Here is a 5,052-nt window from a genome sequence, read left to right as displayed (position 1 = left end):
GGGCAAGGGGGGGGGGGGAGGACAGCCCTCTCCGCCTCGGAGCCAGGCAGGGGAGGAGGTCCGGCCCCGCCGCCGCTGCCGCGGAGCCCGGCTGGGTCGGAGCCGGGCGGGGTGGGGGGTGGAGGACCGGTCTCGCCGCCACCGCCGCAGCCTCGGGGAGATTGAGGGGGGGATGGAGGAGACGGAGCACTTCTCCCCCCCCACAAGTATCGCGGGTCCCCCTCTTGTATTACTCTAATAGCACCTCTTCAACATTTCAGGCATAAACCGTGTTTAAGGGGATACCTTTTAAGATGCAGAGCCAATCGGAAGCCCAAAAGCATTTTGTGGGCGCCAGGAAAGGTCTTGGCAGGCGCCACAAGCACTACCCCTGATTTATGGATTGTTCATGGTGCTTTGGAGAGAGCAGGATGAAGCAAACCTCCTTGCTCCACGGATCTCGCTCCCTACATTTGGATGTCCATTTTCCCAGCGAGTATGGCACCAAAACCAGGAAATGCCACTTGCGGGTTTGTGTGCTTATGTATGTGTCTGTGTGTGTATCGTAGCTGGTGTCACGGGCAGGCATGACAGCTGGCAGTACTAGTATTGCATCACTGGAAGAAAGTGACATCTGCAAACAGCCTTTGAGTGGCTGCTGAAGGCATGTTTGTGTAAGAGCTTTTGTACCTCCCAGGCTCAGAGCTCTGTCTTTTCCGCGTTCCGGAAGCAGTATCTGCAACAACAACAAAAAGATGCCCAACTAGTTTAGGGTTTAAAAACATAGCAAGATCCTGGTTAGAAAGGCTGTTATTCTGGAGCAGGGGTGTCGAACTCATTTGTTATGAGGGCCAGATCTGACATAAATGAGACATTGTTGGGCCGGGCCATGTGTGTCATAAAATGTAATGCCAGGTAGCGGAGATATAAACTGTATAAAGGACACAAACACAAAGGGTTTTTTTTAACTTAGAATAAAAACATGCTTAAAGCATTAGCACTCTTGCAATATTTTGTTTATTTAACCATGTCTGATAACTGACACCTCTTGCTCTGAATTACTGCAGCAAAATGTCTGTTGCTGTTCAGGTGTGTATCTGTAAGCTGCAAACCTATGACGACGCAGCAGCAGCAGAACTGGAAGAAGAAGCAGAAGATAGCCAGTTCCACTGTGGGCCTGATAGAAGCCCTCCGGGGGCCTCATCCGGCCTCCGGGCTGCATGTTTGACACCCCTGCTCTGGAGAGACTGAGTACACGTGTCCAAAATAGAGTGACACTAGCTTTTTCAGAGCCTGTTAAGATCTTGGGGGTGTTCAAAGACCCTGTATTACTGTTTGAAAACTTGCTTGATTTTTTTTTTTTAATATATTTTTATTGAGCACATTTCAAAACCATAAGATACAATACTAAACGTTAACAGTCATCCAAATCAGAGATCAAAAACACTATGTCCTGAACCCCATTGACACATACAACAGACAGTGGTCGAACAATGTACCTCCGTTAACCAAATATAAAATAATGTTATACAACTGATAAGATGGAAGTGAATATCACTGGCTTCCAGAAGACGAGGTTGAAAACTTGCTTGATGTCCAGGAGCACCTTCTACAAGCTGCCTCTGATGTGCCAACTTTCTGATTTCCTAGGCTCAGCTGATCTGGCCATGCTGATCCATGCTTCTATAACCTCATGGATGGATTAGGGCAATGTGCTGTACATAGGGCTGCCCTTGAAGACAACCCAGAAACTATAACTGGGCAGAATAAGAACATAAGAACATAAGTTCCATCTATACCTTGTGGCTAATAGCCACTGATGGACCTCTGCTCCGTATGTTTATCCAATCCTCTCTTGAAGCTGTCTGTGCTTATAGCCGCCAACACTTCTTGCAGTGGAGAATTCCATGTGTCAATGACTCTTTGGGTGAAGAAGCACTTCCTTTTATCTGATCTAAACCTACTGCTCATGAATTTCATTGAGTGCCCACGAGTTCTTGTATTGTGGGAAAGGGAGAAAAGTACTTCTTTCTCTGTCTTCTTTATTCCATGCATAATTTTGTAAACCTCTATCATGTCACCCCTCAGTTGCTATTTCTCCAAGCTAAGGAGCCCTCTTTAACCTTTCTTCATAGGGAAAGCGTTCCATTCCCTTGATCATTCTAGTTGCCCTTTTCTGCACCTTTTCCAATGCTATAATATCTTTTTTGAGGTGTGGTGACCAGAACTGTACACAGTACTCCAAATGAGGCCGCATCATCAATTTATATAGGGTCATTATGATACGGGCTGAATTCCCTTTCTAATAATCCCCAGCATAGCATTTGCCTTTTTTTTATTGCAGTCACACACTGGGTCGACATTTTCAGTGCGTTATTTACCATGACTGCAAGATTTCTCTTCTGGCCAATTACTGCCAGTTCAGACCCCATCAACGTATATTTATAGTTGGGTTTTGTTTTGTTTTTTACTCCAGTGTGGTTTACTTTGCACTTGCCCACATTGAACTCTAACAGCAACTCTTCACCATTTCAGCCATAGGTTCTGTTTAACAGGCTACTTTTTAAAATGAATGTATTTTTTAAAATAGTTTCTTGCATATGCACAGTTTATTTTCAGTCGTGCAGTAAAGATTCTTCTCCTGTGGTGGCACTGAACATAAGAACATAAGAGAAGCCAATGTTGGATCAGGCCAATGGCCCATCCAGTCCAACAGTCTGTGACACAGTGGCCAAAGATACCAGGTGCCATCAGGAGGTCCAGCAGTGGGGCCAGGATGCTAGAAGCCCTCCCACTGTTGCCCCCCCAACCACAAAGAATACAGAGCATCCCTTGCCCCAGACTGAGAGTTCCTATCTATACCTTGTGGCTAATAGCCACCGATGGACCTCTGCTCCATATGTTTATCTAATTCCCTCTTGAAGCCGTCCATGCTTGTAGCTACCACCGCCACCTCCTGTGGCAGTGAATTCCATGTGTTCATCACTCTTTGGCTGAAGAAGTACTTCCTTTTATCCGTTCTAACCTGACTGCTCAGCAATTTCATGGAGTGTCCACGAGTTCTTGTATTGTGAGAAAGGGAGAAAAGGACTTCTTTCTCTACCTGCTCTATCCCATGCACAATCTTGTAAACCTTGATCATGTCACCCCTCAGCCATCGTTTCTCCAAGCTAAAGAGCCCCAAGTGCTTTAACCTTTCTTCATAGGAAAAGTGTTCCAACCCTTTTATCATTACAGTATGATAAAACCAATGCTTTTTAAAAATAAATCTGCAGTCAGAAGCCCTGCTAGTCAAAAGCCTCACACGGCCTTGCCCACTTTCTAAAACCACTAGGTAATGGAATTTACTTCTGTGCCATGAAAAGGTTCTAGCTTCATTTGCCACGCTGATGCCCGTTTGTTCAGCCTTGACAGATCTTTAATAATGGATTCCACCAACTTACCCAGTATCGTTAGACTGACCAGCCTGTAATTTCCCAGATCTCCTCTGGAACCTTTTTTTAAAGATGAGGATTCCATTAGCTACTCTCCAGTCCTTGGGAATGGAGGCAGATTTTAGTGCTAGATTGCATATTTTTGTCAGGAGATTCACAAGTTAACAGTCGAGTTCTTTCAGAACTCTTGGATGTACGCCATCTGGGCCTGGTGATCTGTCAGTTTTTAATTTGTCCATCAGTAGAAAAGAGTAAGTCCTGTCGCACCTTAAAGGCTAACAAAATTTGGGCAGGATAGGAGCTTTCACGAGTCACTGCTCACTTCTTCAGATACTTGAAGAAGTAGATATCTGAAGAAGTGAGCAGTGACTCACGAAGGCTCATAAAGGTAAAGGTTCCCTTGCTTGAAAGCCAGTCGAGTCCGACTCCAGGGTTGCGGTGCTCATCTCCGTTTCAAAGCCGAAGAGCCAGCGCTGTCTGAAGACGTTTCCGTGGTCATGTGGCCGGCATGACTAAACGCCAAGGCGCACGGAACGCTGTTACCTTCCCACCAAAGTGGTACTTATTTATCTACTTGCAATTTCTTGCTTTCAAACTGCTAGGTTGGCAGGAGCTGGAACTAGAGATGGGAGCTCACTCCATCATGCGGCACCCTGGTCTCGAACTGCTGAACTACTGACCTTCCTCATACCCTACCACAAATTTTGTTAGTCTTTAAGGTGCTACTGGAATCTTGTTCTTTTCATTTGTCCATCAGGCATAGAGCCTCCTCTCTGAACACCTCAATCCGACTCAGGTGTTTCAACACCCCTCCCAAAATCGGCCATCCTTGAGGGAGCAAACACCTCCTAACTTCGACAGTGAAGACAGAGGCAAGAAAGAAGGGCTGTCACTTGGAGGAGGGCAGGGAGCTGTTCCTATTGGCAGCAGGGGAGAGGACCCGCAAGAATGGGTTCAAATTCAGGGCAGGACGGTAACAGCTGGATCTTAGGGAAAACATTTTGACAGTCAGAGTTGTGCAACAGTGGAATCAGCTGCCAGGAGAGGTGGTGAGCTCCCCCTCCCTGGCAGTCTTTAAGCAGCAGCTGGACAAACCCTTGTCAGGGGTGCTCTGGGCTGATCCTGCACTGAGCAGGGGGCTGGACTAGATGGGCTCTGTGGCCCCTTCCAGCTCTGGGATTCTATGAGATGTCCAGTAGGTGCTGCAAGGCCTGCCCGTTTTCCAGGGCTTTTGAGAGGGTTTATATGGCAGGCATCTTTTAAGTGGGAGAGCTGAGGATCTGAAGAAGCATGGTATCTTATCTTTGGGTTTTGCTGGGGATGTTTTAAACTATTATTCTAAGCCTCCTTGAACCGACAAGAAAGGTGGGGGTATAATTGTTCAGTAAGTTAATAAAAAGTCCAGACAGATCAGACGGAAGATCCATCTAGTCCGGCACCCCTTCTTCACCAGTGACCAACCAGATGCTTCCAAAGGACTGAAGTTGGGCCCTTGTTGTGGCCCTCGGCGGCAGCTGGTATTTAAAGGCAGACTGTCTCCGAGCGTGGAGGTTTAGTCATCCTGAAGAACCATCCATTTCTAACCCTATTTAAAGCCATAGAAGCTATTGTCACCCTGATCTGGCTAGCCCAGGCCATT

The sequence above is a fragment of the Gekko japonicus genome, unplaced genomic scaffold (genome assembly GCF_001447785.1).
Source record: "Gekko japonicus isolate JY-2015 unplaced genomic scaffold, Gekko_japonicus_V1.1 scaffold691, whole genome shotgun sequence".
Classification (NCBI taxonomy): Eukaryota; Metazoa; Chordata; class Lepidosauria; order Squamata; family Gekkonidae; genus Gekko; species Gekko japonicus.
This window is presented reverse-complemented; position numbering follows the sequence as displayed.